Consider the following 23,257-nt stretch of genomic DNA (forward strand, 5'->3'; position numbering starts at 1 on the left):
TATTTTCCTTTCCTTTTCTCCTTTCATTTTATGTTAACAAAAGTTCAGGGCAATTAAAAGCCCAAAGCTACTTTACCATAATATTAAGGCTGAAAACATAAAGGCCGAATCATAGAGGGAGTGAGCAGAAATACTCTCATTCCAATCATAACTCACCCCTGCGGAATGTACACTGTGGAATATTTCAGACTCCAGGCTTCGGCCCCAGGCTCCTGCCTGCAGGGTGGGGTGTGCAGAGGCACTAATACTCCTGGAGGGCAGACCTTCACTGCCTGTCTGGAGGGCTTAAATCTGCATCCTTAAGATCACAGGGAGAATTTTTAAAAATTTTTTCTTTACAGTTTTGCTAAATAATTGTTGGTGAATGCAGAGGACAAACGAGTTTGCTTACATATTTACGGAGCACACACTCAGTCAAGTGGCACCCTCTTCCTTTGATCTAGATGATATTTTCTGAGCCTCATCAAATGCGGCTTGGGGGCCTCTGTGCAAATACATTGTTACTCCTAAACTCCTGTTACAGAGAAATTCTGGAACCGACAAAGGCTTCACCCCACACCTAATCCTCTCGATTTGCTTGCCCTAGCCCCAGATGTCTTCTCCGTCCCTGAAAAGCCCTCCCCAAGGGAGGCTACAAGTGCTACAAATATGTCATTTGGGAGTACGGATTTAAGACAATGAATAAGCTAGGATTGTCGGTGTAGGGGTGTGGGGGTGGGGGCCGGCGGCGGAGATACTACTGCAAGTGCGCATGCGCAAGCAGAGGCACACCCTTGCCTTGGCTCCGCCCCCTCACTTATTCCCTTCCGCCAAGGCAGGGCCGTCCTTGCCTGGGGACCTCAGAGATTTATGGAACCCGGCTGGAAAGCACAGGGGATCTCCGGGAGTGGAGGACTGGTGGGCGAGGCCGTGGAACTCAGACCTTGTCTCTGAGCTCTCCCCCCTGCGGCCTCAGGGCTGCGGGGCTTGCAGGCTCCGCACCAGCTTTTAGGTTTCATCTCCCATAAACGGCCCGGAATACATTGGAAAAAAAAAATCAGACCAACTCACAGAGTGTCAGGGTCTTGAAGAAATAGGTCACTGCGTGGAAACACTGATAGAGCAAAAGGATCTGAATGTTTGGCAGGCCTCCGCTGGTGAGAAACGAGGAGCAGGCCCACCCAGGATGGGAGCCGGCTCAGAGCAGCCGGGGAGGGTCCTCATAGGGGACGCAGTCCTGCTCCTCAGTGGAGAGCTGTGGGGCTCCAGTTCTGGCTTTGGCTTTTAGCTGGTTTTGTTTATGCTCCTGTAGGTTTGCATATGAGCTGAATTCTTGGCAGAAAGACAGTGAGCCTTGAGAGTAGGGTAAGCTCATAGATTGTGGTAGGAGAAAGCTCAAATTCTCACTTGTGGCTTGGTGTGCGCATCCTTGGGTAGGTCATTCCGTTGTTTGGGGCCTCAGTTTCTCCACATCTAAAATGGGGGCACAATCGGGATAACTACTCGAGCAAGTGATAATATGTGTTACCTCCGTGTAAGGACATTGGGGGCAGAGCCGGCAGACCGGCTTTTTCCCTTGTTCCTTTGGGACTATTCTGAAGCTTGGGTCACATGCACATACTTTCTGAAGGAAACGAGTAACTAGCTGCGGATTCCTGCCTCACAGGGTCCTTAGGTCAAAGCAGACAGTGCATGCGAGCATGCCCCTAGGCTCTTAGGAACTGTACAAATATTTAGAGTCACAATTGTTATCATTCCGGGCCCATTTGGGACACAGCAAAAATGTCACACCCCAATTCTTCCAGGCAGTGAGTGGCCTGAAATCCTTGGGAAATTTGCTCCTGTGCTGGGAAGTTTTCTTGCCTCCAACCTAGAATGGATGGATGGCTACCACCCCCACCCCACCCCTCCCAGGGGGGGAGGGGCTCTTTCACCTGGCTGGGCAGCGATGATGCTGGGAGACCTGGATCCTCCGTGTGCCCAAATGACCCCTGGTGTTCGAGGGCTAGCCGAGCATGTCCACCCTGCTGAGCAAGTTCTGACAGGCACATTCCATCCTTTGCCAGGAGGCAGTGGGGCCTGGCTGCCTGGTGGGAGCTGAGGGAGGGGTACCTGCTTCCACCACTACCCTCTGACTGACCCCTGGCAGGGAGTGGGGGTGGGGGAGGTCTATACTGAAGGTGTGCCAGCCTCCCTCAGGTTGTTTACTGAGTCACCTTAATAAAAACCATGCTGTGGGCATACTGCTCTCTGTATACGAAGAAGCTAATAGAACTAACAACAACGATTTCCATCCACAAAATCTGCCCGTTGAATTACTTTTCCTAAAGTTGCACGTGGACTTCAAGAAATGCTAGTTAAGGAATGACTATGTGACCAACTCGGTGCTGAGGGGGAGCCCAGAAGCGTAAGAAGGTTCTTATCCTGGGAGAGTTAATGGAATGTCGAACCCTGTTAAGTCCTGCCAGGTGACAGTGCGGCTCCCGGGGGGGCCCCCCCTCCCCCCTCAGACCACAGGTGCCTCCCTTCTAAGATGGGAAGGTAATAATCACACTGACTTCATTGCCCTCCAGCTTTGCTGTGAAAGTCAAACAACAATATCCGGGAGAGTGCTTTCTAAACTGAAAATGCCCTTTCAAGTATAATTTTCAAAAATAATAATGGCAGGTAGAGGCCAATGTAAATATCAGAAAATGCCAAAGTGCCCACACAATCAGAAAGGAGAGGAATCAATGTTGTCTCCGGACTTTGCACAGCGGAGCCCGAGGTTGAGCTCTGACATGGGGGGTCGGGTGGTCCGGTGGGAAAAGGGGAGCCGAGGTGAGCTGGAGAAGGTAGAAAGCCAGGGTTTAGGTCAGAGGCCAGCACAGGTGGAGTTTGGGTCTGAGGTGGCGGTGAAGAAACCTCCCGAGGAAGAGTGAGGAGCGAAGTGATACAGGCAGGGCTGATGAGATGATGGAGGGCTTGGAAGCCCGAACGCTGGGTTGGTGTAACAGGTGCCAGTGAGGTCCTGAAAGCTGGTGAACAGAGGAGACGCAGCACCATCACTGTTTCAGAGGCCACATACTCTTAACCTGATCCCTCTTGTAACTGGAAGTGTGCCTTACCCTGGGCTTCGGGTCATATAGCAGCAAGTCCCCATCCCTGGGCTCGGGGCACCCTGCCCTACCCAGCCAGGCTAACGAACCACAAACATTACAATAAAAACAAAACAAAACAAACCAAGTTTTATTAGTAGCGCAATTGCCTTCTTGCACGAAATCTGATGATGAACTGAAATGAAATATCACCAAACCAATCAGAAAGAAACGACTATTTATCTCGCGATCCTTTGGGAATGCGGGCTGAGGCTAAAACCCTGACGTAATCACTTCTCCAGGCTTAACGTAAGCCCAGACGGGCTTGCATCTACTTAAGGCCTGGGGAAGTCCGATCGAAGACCTTGTTCTCATAACACATGTTAATTGTTTGGGTCTCTGCAAACATTTTTTTACTCAATCTACAGTAATGTGAGGAAAGGGGGAATTTCTTGCTGTTTCACAGATGAATAAACTAAGGAGCAGAAATGTATTCAAAATTTGTTTCAAATGGCAAAGGTGGTGAAGCATCTGGATGGTTCAGTAGGTTAAGCATTTGGCTCTTGATTTCAGCTCAGATCACAATCTCACAGTTTTGTATGTTTGAGCCTTACATTGGGCTCTGTGCTGACCCTGCAGAGGCTGCTTGGGATTCTCTCTCTCTCTCTCTCTCTCTGTCTCTCTGTCTCTCTCTCTCTCCTTCCCAGCTCGCACTCTCTCTGTCTCTCTCAAAATAAATAAATAAACTTAGAAAAATAAAATTGCAAAGCTGGTTAGTGACCAATGCGATGATGTCTTTACATTAACCTCTACAAAGCAACAAGAGGAGCCGATAATGGCAATTCGTCATTTCTGCAGTTTACACTCTCAGACTCCTTGATATTTGTGGTCTCTCTGTTGCTCTGGGGCCTCTACAAGTTTCTCTCTCTGGGAACTCCCCCCCCCCCTGCTCTCCCCTAATCCCAGTCCAACCTTGACCACTGAATCTCCTGAGTTCATTTACATCTCAGAGAAATATGGCTCCCCTTGGGAAATCTTCCATGACCTCATTAATGCAAAAGCCCCTGCCCAGTACTCCTCACTGCCCTTATCCTGCTACCATAGACCATGCCTGCTTTAGGCTAATTGTTTACTTAATCACCTTTCTTCCTTTCTAGAAAGAATCTATTCCCATAGAAGTATCCCCTGCATCTGGGACATGTTTGCTCTTGGAAAAATACTTGATGAATTAATGAATGGACATTTTTATAGATGAGGAATTGGGCCCACTGAAATTAAATGCCCAGGTCTCACAGATGATCGAGGATGATGTGGTAATTTTTCTTTCCCTAAATATCCAGTGCTTGTTCTGGTCTGCCATGCTGGTTTCTGGGTTCACACACAGCACTGTGGTCAGAGGGAAGAAGATACTCTGAAGGAAATGCATCAACTGGATTTTCAATATTCCGGGTCTAAAGAACCCTTTCAACCTGAGCTCAGAGTGTGCCTATGTGCCAGATACTCTTGGGGATTCCAGAGTATCGGCACACTCTGCAGGCCTCTTTTGGTGACTGGCTATTTCTGAATCTCCAGTTGGGTGCCAAGAAACAGAGATGATGGCAGTGGGAGCTTTCTTCCAAAGACTGTTGGCCTCCAATGGAGATTGTACTTGGGCTCACAGGGCACCATATTGTTTGTTGTGACCTACCACCATGATCTGGAAAAGCCTTGATTAGATGTTTTTCTGACACATTTTGGTGTTCATGCATTGATACCGTTTTGTTTGGTAATTTCTGGTTGCCAAGCCAACTGAGTGGAGTGTTCGTGTGTGTAGCATTCACTACATACAGCACTGTTATTACTGCAAAAGTCTCTCCCTGTTTCTTCCTAGAGGGAGGAACTCCCTTGGCTCACTTTCTTCTTCCTTCCCTGAGCCTGGGTTGTTGCCACAACTTAGGCTGAGGGGACCAAGAGCTGCCATCTCCAGTGTCTTCAGTAGAGCAGCAGACAGTCCAATTCGGTGCAAGTATGTTGAGTAGTCACTGGGTGCCTGAGGGCCTTCCCTCCTTTCTAAGGCTTTCCCAGATAATGCTGCCCAGGAAGAAGCAGACATCTGCCAACTACCGGGGGAAGGAACCCCAAACTGAACTAAAGATGTAGACTGTGAACTCAAGGAATTTATTTTTTGTTGGGGAAATGGAGGAGCATGAAAGAATATGGCATGACTAGTTAAGTGTCCAAAGGGAAATGCAAACTAATGGTTATGGAAGCAGCTAGGAGGAGGCTCTTAATTCCAGTGAGAGATCTAGGCATGGCTTTGCAGAAGGTGTGATCAGGGTGGGCACCCACAGGGAGAACGAAGGGGATGATCAGATTCGGGGAGGATGGGAGTAAAGGGATTCCAGCTGCTCTTGAAAGAATCTAATCAAGGTGGCCCAGATATGGAGGCTTCCAACCTCCCACTGTTACGGCAACACGTAAATAACACATTCCAGCCCGCCCTCCCTCAGAGCTCCGGGACTGGCGCTCCAAGCTCCAATGGGTGCCATTCCAGTTAGCTGCCTGCCCCAGGGTGATGGTTCCTCAGGGTTGTGGCCTGAGGAGGAGGGCTGCCTACTGGGAAACTTTCTCTCCCTCCCACACCTCCTCACCTATTATGGCTTGACTCGTGGGTTTCGGCCTCCTTCCCTCCCCACTCTGGACACACTTTATTCCTTTCCATATTCTTAAATTTGGTACTAATCCTGATTTCAAATCTGGAGTCACAAGGTAGCCAAAGCCAGTTCTGGTTGACACAAGTTCAAGGGATCTCTCTTTCTCTTTCTCTCTCCCTACACAACCCCCCCACCCCCCCCACACACTCAGTAGTTAGCCTACCCCTATAGCAATTCTGCTAATGTTTAATTTTTTTTAATGTTTATTTTTGAGAGAGACAGAGCATGAGTGGGGAAGGGTCAGAAAGAGAGGAAGACACAGAATCCAAAGCAGTCTCCAGACTCTGAGCTGTCAGCACAGAGCCCAACGTGGGGCTCGAACCCAGGAACTGTGAGATCATGACTTGAGCCAGAGCCAGACGCTTAACCGACTGAGCCACCCAGGCGACCCAATACTGCTAACGTTTGTAGCAGATTTGTGGAAACCAAATGAGATATCCACCCAAGAGGACAAACCCAAGCCACAGGCTGCAACCTGGAAGCCCACGAGGTAGATGTGACCAGCGGCCCGGTGGCCAGATTTCTAGCTTCACAGCACATCCTCCCCATACCCCCACACCGCCTGCGTTACTCTTTTGGGCAGACCAGCCTGGATGGAAGCCTGCCCCTCCTCCATTCACTAGCTGCCTGACCTTGGAAAGTCCTCGGTTTCCTCAGCAGTAAAAAGAGGGTAAGAGTACACTTGGGGTCATAAGTCCACTGTGGAAATCAGAGGAGTTAAATAATCTGTCTAGTGTGCAAAACGGTGCTTGGCACAAAGTAAATGTTCAGTAAGTGTTAGCTTTGTCCACTGGGCCCTGGGGGCGTTTGAGCTCGTGATCCCCGCAATGATTCAGTAGTGGGGGGCTCAAGGGTGTGGAGGGACATGCAGGCGACATGTTTAGCGTGGAAAAGCACCTCTTGTTATTTCTGGCAGAGCCAGTGAGGAACATGCTAGCCTGTTAAACTGTGGCAAAGACCGACCAGTGGGGAGCCCCTGCGGGAGAGGGGTGACAGAAAGGAGGCAGAAAGGTGGCAGAAAGTGGCCTAGGGGCTTTTTCAGGAATCCTGGTTTATATAGAGATCATCACAGTTGAAAATGTCTTCCTCCCTCTGCTGCCTCGCCTTCCTGACAAGCAGAGAGAGTGACCGTGTACTCAGTACAGATGCTGTGCTACGTCTTCTTTCCCATATGACTGTGAGCTACTGGAGAGTTTTCCTCTCAGAATCCCCGCAGCTTAGTGTTAGCACATAGTAGGTGCTCAGCATTTGTCGAATGGTTAACAAACCATCTGACTGTTATGATATTGGAGGATGGAAAAGAGCCAGAATTAAGAACGTCTGTGTGAGGGCTCAGGGGTTATCTCCTCTGGGCCGGGGCACCCACACTCATCACTGGCACCCGGGCCCTCCAATCTCTACGAGCTCTGCAGGACCAGGCCATCGGGTTGGGCTTCAGCAGGTTGAAGGGTCCAGGACAGGGGCCTGTGCGGAACAGGAAGGTCTTGCAATGGGTGGAGCCCAAAGCAGCAGTTTCTGGCTTAGGCAAGTCAGTCAGAGCCTGGCAGGGGAGGGAGGGAGGAGGTGGTGGGGTGTTGAGAATGGCGTGGTCCGGAGCCTGGGCCATGGGTGAAGAGCTGGTGTCCCTTGAGAACAGAGATCCCAGCAGAATTACCAACTGGAGGTGGGGTGGCGGAGTCTAGACCTCCCCCCACGAAGCTGCTGTTTCTTGTAGCTGCTGGCCGAGACACAGCCATACGCTAGGAGTCTTTGAAGCAACAATATAATCTCGAGATGAACAGACACATTTTGATTTTAGAAAATAGCTTACTGGGTTCATTTCATTTCTTCTTTAGAATCCCATGCAACCCTAGGGCTTCCTCACCTGGGCAGGCCAAGAGCTCCTCCTCATTATGTTCTCGGCCCGACTTCCCGCCCCTCCTCCCCCTTCCCATCTTCTCATGTACATGGAGCCCGTGCAGATATCACAGAGAACCACACAAGCCAGTGTAGGCCTTTTCTCACCTCCTTGCCCTGATGCCTGGGCCATATCAGAATTGAGAAAGCCTATGAGTTGAAACGCAGGCTCTTATTGGAGTCATGTAACAGGGTGACGAAGGGTGACAGGGGCTGGACATTCCACCTGCAGAAGCACATGTGGTCATTAACCCATGTTTGAGGAGCAGCTACCATCAAAGAGCCAGGTATGGCTTGGTGGGAATTTAATGACCAAGTGGTGATGCCCAAGGGCAATGGGGAGGGTCATATCTTCCTGGGGGGGGGTCACAAAAATTTATATATAAAATAATACACTTCAATCTTATCACTTCTGGGAAGTCTATCACCCGAAGCCAGGCTAAGTGGTTTCCCTCTGGGTCCTGTGAGTTCCTGTTGTGACACCTCTCATAACGTTTGCTACACCGTATTATAATTGCCTCTTTATCTACCCATCTGCCAAAATAGACTGTGAGCTCCTGATTCATTATATTCGGCAGCTGCAGAGTTGCTGTGTAGGCGAGGCTAATGGATGATACTCTGGGGCCCAGGGAGGAGGCAGGTAGCTCTTGATAGAGACCTTAGTTTTCTCATCTGTAAAACAGGGAGAATAGTTACACTGTCCTGAACTCTACATGAGAGGAAGTAGATGAAGTGTTGAATGCAATGCCCAGCACGATGCAGACCATGCTCGATAAATGCTGCTATTCTTTTCTGTTACTTCCTACCCAGTCACACCAAGGAGAGTTTATTGTATGTACAGTTTCTTTCTTTTCAAGCATACAAATAACTTCATCTCTAGACAGCAAAGAGCAAGGTTTGATATCCTTCATTAAAGCCTAAGATCAAAGGCAACCAATAAGAGACTAGGGATGGGAAAGTATGCTTACTTAGTATGCATATTATCATCAAGAAAGGATGTTGATCAAAATGCAGGAAAAGGAAAAACAAAGCATTAAATATAAAATAACCATATGATTCAGCAATTACATTGGTGAATCAATGTAATGAATCCTAGGTGTGTACCTCCAAACAACTGAAAACAGGCACTCAAACAAATCCTCATACTCACACGTTCACAAGAGCCAAAAGACAGAAACAGCCTAAATGTCTATCAACGGATGAATAGATGGGCGCCTAGGCAGCTAAGTTAGCGTCTGACTCATGATTTTGGCTCAGGTCATAATCTCCCTGTTGGTGGGTTTGAGCCCTGATTCAGACTCTGTGCTGATAGCTTAGAGCCGGCTTGGGATTCTCTCTCTCTCTGCCTTTCTGCCCCTCTCCCCAACTTTCTCTCTAATTAAAACACATAAATAAAATTGAAAAATAAAATAAAATGGTTAATTTTATGTAATGTGAATTTCACCTTCATAAAAATTGTAGGAGGAGATAATGCAAAACTTCTTGAGAGCTAAGAGATGGTAAATGGAAAACAGTGATATAGTTCCTATTATTAATTGTTTAAGAAGTGTAAAATGGCATTGATTATTTTTTTAGTATGCATTTATTCATTCATTACAATACCAAATGTTGAATGACCACATAGTTCAGTGGTGGAAATTCCTTATTGAAGGAATACTGTTGTTGTTGTTGTTGTTGTTGTTAAGTTTATTTATTTATCTTGAGAGAGGGAGAGAGTTTGTGTGAGTAGGGGAGGGACAGAGAGAGAGAGAATCTAAAGCAGGCTCCATGTTGTCAGCACCAAGCCCAACATGGGGCTTGAGCCCACAACCATGAGATCATGACCTGAGCTGAAATCAAGAGTCAGATGCTTAACCAATTGAGCGACCCAGGTGTCCCAAAAATAATGTTTTTCAAACCACTGAAGACTTATTCCTGGAAAATATCAGTCAGGAACATCAGACCTCCTTCCCCATGTGGCACATGCTCTGTGACTGAGTCCCTTTCCCCTTCTCCCAGACAGGGTGGGGGAGATGACTTGCCTCTGTCTGGAAATGAGATATTCCTTCCATGGCCAGCTGTGAAAATCTGTGCCATTCATCCATTGGAAACACAGTAGAAATCAGCTTTTCCTCAAAGGGGTCAATAATATCCTTGTGAAAATCTATGAAGAGCACAATAGTTGGAAATCAGCAAAGTATCCTAAGGCACTCAGCACATCATTGTCTTTTTTCTGAATGAGGGAAGGCTCTGGGCCAGGTATCCCACAGGGCAGGAACTGAGTTTCTAAATTGGAAACCAGGAGAGCGCTAAGCAGGTCATGTGCAGGGTGCAAATGTGCTCCCCTCTCCCAGAGGAGGTTTTATTATGGGATAGTGTGGGTCACCCATGCGATAAGGCTGGAGGTTTCACTCTAGATCATCGCTGTGCTGTACTGGCCATTGCTACTCAGCAGATGGTGGGCCTTGGGCGGCAGGGAGAGTTTCAGGTCAGCAGTAGAAGGCCGAGAGAGAAGGGAGGGTGGGAGCCTCAGTCACTTACAAAAAACAGGCTTGATGGATGGGGTAAGTCTGCAGGGCTGACCTTAAGAGTGGTGTGTTCTCTTTCAGCCTTGCTACTTTCCCGGCACATAATGTTGGATAAACAATTGCGATGTGCTCATAAAACAACCTGCCTGGGGGTGGGGGTGGGAAGCACAGCAAGACTGTCAAATTGCCTGCCTCAAAATTCTTAGCATCACTGGTCAAAAAATGGCTAGAGAGAGCCTAGGATGTACACTAAAAACCTGAAGGAACCAACAAAGGTTGGATGAACGTGTTTTCTCCCAGTCCTGAATCATCGGGAAGGTTACTTTGCCCTATATGTTCTTGGGTGATGGTAGGCCACTGGACATGAGTGGCCCAATGGAGCCTCCAGGCTACGGCCAGGGCTTTTACAGCAGAAGAGCTTCTGATAGCCCACACTTTGTCCCACTGGTAGAGCTGCCGAAGATTCTAAGATTAGAAGCCATGGCCAGAAGGGCAGACTCAGGTCCTCACTCAGGTTGGAGAGGGAAAAGCCTGCTCCTGACTTGCATTGAAGTATTCTCTTCTCTTTCCACGGAGGCCATGGTCGCAAGCCACACAGGCTAAGACACAGCACATCCATGGTGTCTCATTCTGTTCCCAAACACAGCGGCTAAGACAACTTCCCATCCTCCATGGCTTCTTTCACCGACCTTAACCCCAGTTAAGGGATTAACGTACTTAACCAGCTCCTACCCTCATCTCTACGTACCTTCTCAGGACAACGTTGAAGACTAAAGATACTATAACCTGCAACTATCCTTACTGTGGTTATATTTTTTTCCCTGTCTTCTGCCACTTTTCTTTTATGACTCACTTGGGAAACTAAAGAACTGGCTGACGGGCTTTCCTTACGCCTATCCAGCTTGAGATCAGGAGTGTATCTGAAGAGAATAAAAGTCAACTGAAAAACATCTTAACAAGAAGAAACTGTAGCTGGTAAGGCTTACAAACACAATCTTCAAATTTGACCAGAAAGACAGCAACGATTAGGATTTCTTTCATCTCTTAGCAACACGCTCCATGGAGCGGCTTGCTGACAATCGTGGGAGCAAGTCTCTTGCCAGGGGCCGGGATTTCGTTTGGACACTGTGTGGCCCCTTGGGAGTTGCCTTGAGAAAGAAATCTTGTGTTTGTGTGAGGTTCATTTTGGAACCGGGCTATGTTGAGGCCCACTCAGGTCCCCAGGCAGTGCTCTGCGCCAATGGCTCAGGCCCACTCGAGTGGAAAAGTCAGAAACCTGAGCTGGTCTGTGGCCCTGGGGATTGCCCTTCAAATAATTGGCTGTCGATCTTCCTCTTTCTGCATAAAGAGGGAAAAAGTCTATCTGCCTCTGCTTTCTCTCTCTTACAGTGCCCGTGATGAGTCTCATGAGCTCCTGTACTCCCCCTAGAGCCTTTCTCATGGACCAGAAAGTGTAAATCAATATTGGCTGTTTAGTGCTGACCTGTCTGCTGGTCCTAAAACTATCTTCACAAGTTTAAGAAAACACAAAAGGGGTTTCAGTTCATTGTGGCACCCAGTGTGCTCTCCCTTTTTTGAGAGGTTATTTGGGAATGTTTGAGAAAAGGTTAAGGATTGAAGTTGAGAACACAGAAGGGTTGGGTGTGGTACAGAGATGCCTTAAAAGAGGAGACCCACCCCCATCTCTGGAAGGTCGCTCGGGGAAGGCTTAACCTTCAAGCCTCTTCATTTTGCAACTCTGCCAGTGTTTGAGGGCCTGCGTGTGAGATACAGAAGGTCCAGGTGACGGAAGCCCTAGAGAGTGTCTGCTGTTCCTGAACAGAGAGAGACAGAGCTGGGTTCCGGGCGCTCCCTGAACCAGCCGTTGACCTGGGGACACACTTCCCCTCCCTGAACGTTAGTTCGCTCACCTGTGAAGCGAGGGGCGGGGCTGGCTTATTTCGAAGTGTTTTTCCATTTGAAGTCTTTGAGCCTGTGGTTATTTCCTTTCCCTTGTCAACAGCTGGTCCTTCTCAGAAGTCTGTTTAGTTGAAAGTTTGGGTGTCGGCAGAAAATTTGAGCTTCACTGCATTGGACTGTGTTCAGCCTCCTTGGTTGGGACCAAAGAAAACCATAGACATACTCAAGCCACCAATCGATGCTCAGATTCAGCGTCAGGGCTGGTTTAACCGGCCCCTTGGTAAGGATCGGAAAGAAGCATCCTCTCAGAGTGGACCCAGTGCAAGTGGGGCAGGTGCATGGCCTGATAAGTGGAATATAGGCTGCTTGCAGCCATGAGCTCCAAGGAATCCTTGCGCTACGCAAGACCTGCATAAACATTCACCTCTTTGGGCTCTGGCCACTGTAGGTAAAGGCATAAAAGAAGTAGCCAGAGTAGATGCATGCCATTGTTATGACAGAAGGAGACTTTTATAATTACTGCCTTAAAATATTTCATACAGTTATAAAGCTGTAACTCTGGGCCTAAGATCCTCCCCAGATCTTACATCTACCCAGTCCAGGATAAGTTGGTAGCTTCAAGAGGGAAGATTAATAATAATAATAAAACAACTTAAATTTTTATAGAAGCTTGCAATTTATGGAGCACATTAAATGTAACTTTCTTTTTCAACTTGATTCTGATCCTAACTGTTGCCCTGGTGGGTAATAATTATGCCCGTTTTAAATATAAGAGAAATGAAGCTGGGAAATTCAAAGACTTATGCAAGGTCAAGGCAAGAATTGAACCCATGTCTGTCTACTTCCAAGCTCAAGTTTTTTTTTTTTCTTCCACACTGGGTCACATAATTTCCTGATCTGAGCCAATGGCAGCCAGACCTAAAGTACTATTCAGTAAGAGTTTAAATTTACTCTGACGAAATCATCCTTCTTGTTTTAATGATGGCAGGACGCTCACACACAGGTATAATCACTAGACTTGGGGTCTGAGTTCTGGAGATGTCTTGGCTGAGCTTAGAGGTAAACTAAAGTGTTCATCTCTTGTATGGTGACGTGAATCCTAGGGATTCACTTGGTGGTTAAACGTATCTGTGTGCCACTAATGCAGGATTCTCTCTGACATTTTAGGTATTACCTGCAAGGCATCCTGGGAAGGCCTCAGAAGTCTAGAAGAGAGAGTCACCATGAAGTCACCATATGGTATAAAAATAATATCTCTAGGCCAATCAGTATTGAGCAAATCCAAGACTCTTCAGTGTCAACACGGTCTCATGGAGAGTGTTATTATAGGCTCCTTTAGCTACCTTCAACACTGCTTTTATGCACTTCTGGGACAGTTAGTTTTTTTCTTTTTTTATGCTTATTTATTTATTTTGAGAGAGACAATGTGAGTGGGGGAGGGGCAGGGACAGAGGGAGAGAATCTTTTTTTTTTAAATTTTTAATGTTTATTTATTACTGAGAGACAGAAAGAGACAGAGCATGAGCAGGGGAGGGGTAGAGAGAGGGGGAGACACAGAATCCAAAGCAGGCTCTAGGCTCTCAGTTGTCAGCACATATCCCGACACAGGGCTCGAACTCCCAAACTGAGAGATCATGACCTGAGCCAAGTCAGATGCTTAACCAACTGAGCCACCCAGGCACCCCAAGAGAGAGAATGTTAAGCAGGCTGTGTGCTGTCAGCACAAAGCCCAATGTGGGGCTTGAACCCACCAAGCTGCAAGATCATCACCTGAGCTGAAACCAAGAGTTGGATGCTTAATCTACTGAATCACCCAGGTGCCCTACTGCCCCCTTCTCTCCCTGAGCCCCAGACCTGAGTAGCCACTGCCTACCATAAATCTCCCGGGCACATCCTGGGCACCTCTTGGGTACATCCGCCCTAAATGTGTGTAAAGTGTTAATTGCCACCTTTACCCACATCCATTTCCCAAGTCCACTTAGAGCACATTAAATATAACTTAGTTCATAGGATTTCCATTCTGGACATCACAGTGCACGCCCCACCCCCAGCTCCGCACCTTATAATCATCCTCTTCTCCATTCACTCCTCCTTTACCGCGATCACTTAGTCAGGATGTACTTTGACTCTACTTTGTAAATATCACTAGCACCCATTCCCTTCCTTTAGTTCCCGCTGCCATGATCTTAGTTGAGGTTCTCCTTATCTCTGCCTCCCATCTCTCCACGCCAGCTTCCATCTGGCCTTTAGTCGTCTTTCCAAACACAAATCTGACTACACCCCGTCTCTGCTTAAACACTAAAAAATCGACTTCCTTAGTATAGTGGTGTAAGTCCCATTACTCGAAGTTCCCCCAACGTGCCCTTGACTTTGCATATACTCTTCCCTCTGCCTGAAATACCCTTTCCCTAATCACTTCCTGATCATTTCCAACACCTTGCTCATCCATCACCCGTACAGTGTTGACTTCCAGATAATTCCTGGGGGAGTTTATCACTCTCTCTCCTTTGGATAGTTTCAGTGTCCTATAGCTACTGTTACTATAATGTATATTATTCTGAACCATATTTGTTTCTATATCTTGTGTCATTTACTAGATTGTGGGTCCTCAAAAGCCGAAACTATCTCATTATCTTTGGATTCCAGGGTCCTGGGACACTGCCTATCACAGACTAGGTCTAGTAACTGTCGTAAGAATGGGGGGAATGGATTTGATGAGGTCAGTAACTTAGCTTGCTGAGTGTCCATTATTCCCCTGAGTTTAGTATTCAGAGAAAAGGGCAGAAGCCATTCTCTTTATTCTATAGGCTAGATATTGACAAAGTATGGAGGCTGAAGAAACATCTGTTTGGTCATGCATTTCTTTCCTATACTGTATCTTTGGTGGGAATGGAGAGCCAGAATTTCAGAAGAAATGAAGGACTTGATCAGATTATCCTGCACAGCTGGCCAACACTGGCCAAAAGGAAGGCACATCAGAGTAGGAGGTCGATGGTAAGGTAAGACTCCTGCTGAACTCTTTGGGTGGAATATGACAAACCATTTGTAAAAGGGTTAGGAACGAGACACATCAGTGGTACTTTTCACACCTGTTCCTTAGAACTCAAGGCTCTCCCCATTATTCACCTGGACTTCAGAATGAGGGTTCCTTAAAATTAGCTTCAGATTCTTACAAACTTTAGCTGAGTGAATGAACGGCATGAGCTTTGAGGGAAGGTGCTACTGAGAGGCTGGAGTGCACTACCGGCTCCCCCCCCCCCCTTTCCTTATCCAGCAGAATCCGAGGAGCAGCCCTGGAAGGTAGCTAGCATGCTGGCTGCCAGCATTCTCTGTGAAATTAGGGCAATTCTTGTCTGCTTCGGTTTCCCTTTCGGTTAGGCAGGACTGTGTTCCCACCAGCAAAACGTCTATAGTTTATTTAACTCAATTATTACACAATGTATTCCTGGAAAGCTCTTGGAAATACTAGGGAAACAAGTCTTTTTGGGTCCTTCACTCTACCTCCATGGGTGGTCTGGGGGTGGTGACGCTGGGAATGGTCCCATTTAGAGACTCAAGGAATTTAGGAAGCAATCTGTGTCACAGTAAATCCCCTGGAGGCTTAGACTAGCAGACAGGTTCCCACTCCACGCCTGGCTCCATGCCATATTTTCGTTTTGGCCACTTAGTTTCTTAGCCCCTTGAAAAGTTGGCTTCACTTAGCATAATTTAGAAACAAGTAAGCCTGAGATGCCTTTCAGTGGGTTTCAGGCCTTGACTCCCCTCCCCCCCCAGTAGCAAATAGAAGGTCCCGGGATCCCAAAGCTCCTACCGGCAACGTTGTCAACTGGAGTAAGAGAACTCCACCCCAACTGCCACCCCCCAGCCCATGTGGACTCAGCCTAGAAGCAGATGTCAGGCTGCTGAGAATCCTCCCGAGAAGGAAAACAAACTGGAACCGGGGGCCAAGAGGCTATTTAGAAAGGATCCTGGAATCTCACTTATCTCTGGCGCTAGTCCCCTCACAAAGAACGAAAGTGAGCGGGAAGTTCCCTTCCAAACAGACGGCAACTTAAAACACACACAACACACACACACACACACACACACACACACACACACACACACACACACACACACACACACACGAGACTCACCTCGCAGACCACCGGAGGGCTTCCTGCAGGCGCCGTGGCGCAGGGGTCTCCCGCGGCGGGTCTGAAGGCGCGGGTCCCCGCTGAGGTCAAGGTCCCGGTGAGGAAGCCCGGCCCCCTGCGGAGCCAGGTGCCGAGCGGCGGGGCGGGGGGCGGCGCGTACCTGCCCTCGCAGCGAGTAGGCCCCCTGTGAGTTCTCTGCCCTCCCACGGGCCGGCGCCTCACATTTCTGAGGTTTCACTCCGACTCCGTCCTGCCCCTGATGTCAGACACACAACTTCCTGAATCAGACGCGCCCTCACTCCCGCCGCCTGGGCTCGGCCCCAGCTCCCCGCCCGGGGCCCACAGACCGCCGGTGCCCTTGGACTCGGCGCCCCCGCCCCGACGCGCCCTCCCCCGCGGCCCCCGCCCCGCCACTCCGTGCGGGTGCCCCACCGGCCCCGGAACACGCCTCCTGCGGGACGCGCCGCTCTCCTCCAGAGCCGGTCCCCAGTCCATTTCACAGACGCACCAAGTTCCCGGGGACTTGAGGCGATTCGGGGATTCAGGGCGGGGAACTTGGGCTGCTGTGAAGACAGCCCAGGGTTGCCTAAGAGAGGGGCCTTCTTGGAAGGGGGGTGGAAGGCATCTGGGAGGGAGTCCGTGGGACCGGCTGGGTGAAGGCTCTCATGCCTTTTCTGGACAAACAAAGCAACTGGCTGCCCTAATCAACTCTGTGTGCTTCGGGAGGTCTGGGGGTGGGGGGAGTGGGGGTGGGTGGGTGCGCGCAGTCTTTGGGCCGCTCCCTGAAGGCGTTGAGGAAGACTGGCCACCATCAGGAGCTGTCAGAGCAGAGATGGAGGGGGGAAATGCCTGCAGAAAATCCTCACAGGTTCCTCCCTCTCATCCTCAGTTGCCCTCCATCCACTTTTTACTCCGACGTCCATGGGTCCGGTGTCGAGCCCCTGGAACTCTAGAAAATGAGAGGGCCTATGCCAATGTTGGGTGTGGGACTCTAGACTGGAAGCTTCTGGTGACTCCATGGCAGGGAGCTTGTTCAGTGTCTCCAAGGTTACTGGGGGGCTGGCAGGGGGAGCCTGGGGGACCTGGCCCCTGAGAGGCCCCCTCAGAGTCATCTGGGTGAGTTTTCCCATGACATGTACCCCCTCTTGACTGTACTTGCCAGGCGCGCAGGGACCAGCTGCCTGTGTGCTTGAGGGCATAAAATGACTGTTGCAGTCAACTCTCTCCTCTGGGGAACAAGAGACCCATCTGTTAGTGCGGGAGAAACCAAGGGGCTCTGTTGAAAGGCCCAAGAGAAAATTAAGCCCTTTAGTCAGAAATGCCAAGAATGATTAAGGAAAGAGAGAGAAAAATGTTTTCTTCCAATGGAAGGAGATTAGATGAGACTCTTTCCCCAGAAATCCAGGTGGCGTGAACTCAGTCTAGATCCAAACAGGAAGGGGAAGGTGGGTTCCAGAAGCAGTGGGCTTAGCAAGCAGTTGGGTAGCACCAGCCGAAATGGGAAGATTGGGCTTGTAAGGTTGCTTGGAAGTGTCCAGACTGAGGGGCTTCCCTCAGTCGATGTGGTTACCACGCTGTCAAAACCTCCATCTGTAAGTAATCACACTTTGGGCCCGCAGTTGTCTAAGTGTATATGGCTGGTTCCTCCAACACTCTTGGACCTAACAGTAAACTATAGAGTCTGAAGGCACTGAGGGAGACAGGAAGGGCTGGGGGTGGGGCTGGCAGTGAGGCCTTGGATGTTGGCCAAAGGATTGGGGAATGGATATTTCCTTCCACCTTCAGGAAGGGCACAGATACCCTGCCAGGAGCTTTACACATACCATTGAATCTTTCACAACACATTTACGAGACGTAGTATTCTCCTCATTTTACGGGGAAACAAGTTCAGAGAAGTCAAGTAACTTCCTCAGGGTCACATAACTAATAGAGGCTGGAGCCCAGATTTGTGTTCCAGTGTTTCCAACCCCCCAATCCATTCTTTCACTACTATAGCATCAAGTAAAGGAGGAATGCGCCTTCTGGGAAGGAATTCCACACTCGTGCAAGGGTAATGTTCAGGCCAGGAATGAGGCCTCTGGGTGGAAAGGCTACAGAGAAAGCGTTTCTGGGTGTCTAGAGCAATGTTACAGATTGATGTGGCCTAAGTGACAATTATTTAGGGTTGCCCTTAAGAAAAAACAAGAAGCACCCAAAGGAGAAAAATAGAGGCAACTGACTTGAGCTGAGGGCTTCAGGGACATGGTTGTAAATGGGAGAAAGAAAATCGGGGGCCTATTCATTAGGTGGTATCTCTGTGATATTTCGGTTCCGCAAGGAAAGCCAACATGGCAGAGAAATCAGTGACTCATGGGTGAGCAAGATGGCGATTGGCTTACACCCGGTTGCCAAGACTGCAGGGTCTGTTAAGAGACTGACTCTCCTCAGAAGATGCAATTACAGCAGAAGAAAAGGAGTGGGCACCTGGCCAAATGTTCTCAGTCTGGGTGGATGATGCATCCCTTACTAAAAAGCAGGTTAGAGCACCCACCTACCATTTTATTCTCTTGGCAGTTAAATCCTAATTCCAATGAACTCATAAATGGCCCCAGGCAACCACAGTGCTGTTGCATTTTGCTTAATCCTCATTATTTCCTCACGTTTTCTGTAAAGATATTTGAAGAGGGTCAAGGAGTTAGTGGGTTCTAAATGGAGTGAAACAGAGCATTAACATCTAATTAAAAAAAAAAAAAGCCCAAATCAACAGATATGTGAAGTGAGACTGGAAATTTGAATGATCACCCCCTACTAAGTTTAGCAGATCAGTATGTTGGGGACAAAAGACTTTCCTGTCAGTACTGTGAAAATCACTGGAGTACTTAGTGTATAGCCATAGCCTTCCGTGAAGGTGAGGGGTGACTACACTTGCTTTTCTTTCTCAGCAGTGCTGTTTTAGACAGGTTGACTTGCACTATTGGCCAGGGTCAATCTACCTTGTGCTGCCTGCCGATACTTTCCCACCAATTTGCAAATGCCTCTGAGTCTAGAAGACGTGTCAAATAGAATATGTCTGTGCCCAGGATGGGGCTGCCCCCAAATGGGCATGTTCTTCAGGTATGGAAAATATTAAATTCAGAATCTTATCTTGAGGTGCCTGAGTGGCTCAGTCAGTTAAGTGGCCGACTTCGGCTCAGGTCATGATCTCACAGTCTGTGAGTTCAAGCCACGTGTTGGGCTCTGTGCTGACAGCTCAGAGCTTGGAACCTGCTTCAGATTGTGTGTTTCCCTCTCTCTGCCCCTCCCCTGCTCACACTCTGTCTCTCTCTGTCTCTGTCTCTCTCTCTCTCTCTCTCTCTCTCAAAAAGAACAACAACATTAAAAAAAAATCTTACTCTCACCTCAGACTGTGGTGTATTCTTGCCTGTGACAAACATAACGAGGCTACAGAAAGTCACCGAATACAGGCCTGGATGTTCTGAGGGACTGACTAGAAATCAGAAGTTCTGTTGACAAGGTACAGGCTGTCAGGAGGGAATGATCCTCCTATAAATGGTGTGGGTAAGATGAGTGCAGACTTGTTCACCAGATCCTGAAATGCAACAGCGTCTTGGAATCACAAGAGAGGCAAGTTCAAGACAAGTCAGTGGAAATACTACACCACGTAGCAGGTAATGAATTTATGGAATGGATTATGTCCCAGAGGGGGCACAAGCTGGCAACATAAATGGATTCCAGAAAGGCTCGGACAGATGTGTGAATGACAGAGCCATAAAGGAGAGCTTCAAGAAGCTAAGCTCTACTCCGTGTGGTGGGGATTTCAGGGCAGCCCAGCAGGCCCTTACACTGTGCATATGTGGGCCCTTTGTGGATACCAGTCTTGGCCTTGACGGAGCCTGGATTTGAGCCAGTTGGCAGTTCCAATGCTGTCTGCCCAATTCTACAGTCTCTGTGGCCTTTACCTTATGAAGGCAGCAAAACCTTGTTCTTTTAACCTTAGCCAACTATTTTCTGCAGATACTATTATTTTTAGTATTGTGCATGTTTGGCTTAATTATAGCCATTCTAAGAAAGTATGTCCTCTGCTCCCCTAACAGCCCTTTTCAAAGGCACTGCTTTTTCGTTTTGGCTTTGGACTTCTAAACAGATTTGGAGAGCTTGTTTTCATACCAGTTATTATATTTACCTCTTGTGATTAGATTTCTGTTCAGACTTAGCCTTCTAAACTGTTGAATTCTAATGTAAATTACTGTGATTATGAAAGCTCCTCTAAAAAGAGCAGTGACAATATACTTTTCTTGGGAACTCTTTTTAGTGCAACACCCAAAATGTCTTCAGTATTCCATCCGGGATGCCAGGAAAAATGTTACTTTTATGGCTGTAACTCCAAATCTTGGCACTGGGGAAAGTTTAGGAAATTCTTGGATATCTCCCTTGATAATCCACATGTCTCCCCATGCATACGTGTCCCAACGCTGTGTGTGCTTTGTACCTTCTTCAGCCCTCCTGTCAATTCTAGAGCAAGAGCACCTTGCCCAACCCCTTCCATTACTGTAGCTGGTGGGTGGGGGGCAGGTGCTGGCTTGGAAAGCGCTTTGTTTATACCTCTGGGGCATGAAGGGGTTCCGTTTTCATTTTCTGTTTCTGGTGCACAGCCCCCCAGGGTTGTGTCTTGAAAGCTATTTTTACAGCACTGTCGCTGGCTGTTGCAAACCCGCCAGTACTACTGTTTGGTGCCCTTCGTGAGGACTTGGCATTGGCTTTGTTCACATGTAAGTGGCAGGCCTCTGGATTCCATTTTCCTGGAAGGGGTCTCAGGGCCAGAGCAGAGCCCCACAAAGTTCTCATTCTGCCTCTCTTTGTGGTTCCCCTCATCCTCTGGTCTTCTCTTGGGGATGGGTTTACGTATCGATTTATTGAGTGAGCCCATTGTGTGGGTTTCATATAGATTTATGTGGACTAGATAAAACACTTCTTGCCACTTTGTCAGCAAGACGTCTGGGAACCCCCAGCCTGTCCTGCCCAGCACATTCATTCTGGCAGAAGTTTTTGTGAAGGCTGAAATTGTTTATTCCTCTTGCCTGGAGGGCCCATAAAGTAACTGCGCCTTTGAAGTTGGCTTCCTTAAGTAGTTCAGTGACTCAGAACGTCAACGTTGCCACCAACAAACTTCCTCTCCCGAGGCTGGCTCTTTCATAACAGGTAAAAGGAAGAGCTGACAAAAACATATAATGATGGGATAGCCTCCATTTACCAAGTTGCAGAAATACACTCATTCTCTGTATTTTAACTACCATTGACTTACTGCTTTCTTTGTGCTAAGCAGTGTATGCACATTGCCTTTAAATTTCACACAACGCTCTGAGATACTATAACGCCGATCTAATAGAGGGGGAGACTGGGATTCGGAAAGTTAAAAACATTTTCAAAGATCAGGTAGATGATAAGCAGAGATTCCAGTAAATGGAAACACATTTATTCAGTACATATATGTTCCCAGTAACTGTGAGAAACATGAGGTATACAAAAATGGATCAGTCTCTGGTGTGGGGGAGCTTAACCAAGAGTTAGACCTCAACCCAGAACTTTCTGGAGTCAGAGCTCCACTGCTGCCCACTTTAATCAACTGGACAGGCTGGGGAAGGAGCTCTGGGTCTGTGGGACAAAAACAGATGAACTGATTCTGGGATGATAGCAACAATAATAATACCCGGAGCTTATATGCACGTTTCAGTTTACAGAGGCATTTCACATGTATTATTTAATTTAACCCAACCACTGTTAGGAGGGCAGGGTGGATGAGAAGCTGGGGCTTGGACAGTCCGGCTGTGGTGGCCCAGCACAGCTGCGTAATCGGACAAGAACCAAGGTGTCTGGCTCCTACGTCAGTGGTGTGTATGCTGTTGTACGTGGGATGGATGATACATTTCAGGAACATTTCTTGGTGGAGTATAACCTACTTACTGGTCATCTGAAAGTATCTCGAAGTAAAGCCTAACGTGATGAACTCAAGCAGAATCTGGATGTCCGCCTTGGAGGGAATTCTTGCCCTTGAAAAAGGTGCATCTCAGCACATCTGCCAGGGGGTCACCCAACCTCTACTTGAATTGTTCTAGTGATAGAGAGCTGTGCACTGATCAAGGCAACTAGTTAGTCAGTTAGTTAGTTAGTTAGCTACCTAGGCAGAAGCTAAAGTATATAGTGGCCTCCTATCAGGCTAGAATTTCTGATTCGATTCTCTCAGTCTGTCTACACTGCAATAAATCCTGCAAAGGCCACCAACTTAACTTGTTTTGGGAGAGTGGTTTGTCCATCATTCAAAATCTGCACTGACCCCAGCTACCAACATACAAATTCTGATCTTCAGCTAAAAGACTAGAAGAGCCCATATCAAAATGTAACATTGGTTATGTTTGGTCACCAGGTTTACAGATGATATTTTGTTTTTCTCCTTCATACTTTTGAGTCTTTCCCTAGTTTATGCATTAGAGGGAACGAGAGGTTGAGAAAGGATCATCAAAGAAATAATGTTATTTACAGAAAAGTCCTACCATTTATTCCTCCTCTAAACCTTTCTCCGTGTTGGGTTCAACCTAGAAACCTTCCAGTCTCTTTTGCTGTCTTCAGATTCTTCTGCATCTCCTCAATTCTGGCCAACCGATCCCTATCACACAAAGGTTTCCATGAATGCTTCAGTGCTTACTTCCCTTAAATCCAAATGTTAAAACATAGCACTTCAGGGGCACTTGGGTGGCTCAGTTGGGTAAGCGTCCAATTTCGGCTCAGATCATGATCTCATGGTCAGTGGGTTCGAACCCCATATGGGGCTCTGTGCTGACAGCTTAGACCCTGGAGCTAGCTTCAGATTCTGTCTCTCCCTCTCTCTCTGACCCTACACCACTCACACTCTCTCTCTCACAAATAAAATAAAAAACATTAAAAAAATTTAAAAAAAGAAAAGAAAAAGCATAGGCTACAAAATGCTTCTCAAACTTTTCCACCAGAGTGTCCCTAAAGGAGGGAATTGTTGCTTTAGGAAGACATTATTTAATATCTTATGGCTTCATATACACTTGACACACTTTTCCTATACC

The 23,257-nt window shown here is 47.8% G+C and overlaps 1 protein-coding gene across 1 annotated transcript in view; it reads right to left on the reverse strand.

Annotated features, from left to right (window-relative positions):
- Window positions 1–16,537, reverse strand: part of KIAA0040 (KIAA0040 ortholog) — a 35,259-nt gene extending 18,722 nt beyond the window's left edge. The window contains exon 1 of the mRNA XM_029935118.1: window positions 16,188–16,537. The gene's annotated coding sequence lies outside the window, so the exon portion shown is untranslated. The remainder of the gene's footprint in view (window positions 1–16,187) is intronic.
- Window positions 16,538–23,257: the final 6,720 nt, after the last annotated feature.

This window comes from Suricata suricatta, chromosome 3 (genome assembly GCF_006229205.1).
Source record: "Suricata suricatta isolate VVHF042 chromosome 3, meerkat_22Aug2017_6uvM2_HiC, whole genome shotgun sequence".
Lineage (NCBI taxonomy): Eukaryota > Metazoa > Chordata > Mammalia > Carnivora > Herpestidae > Suricata > Suricata suricatta.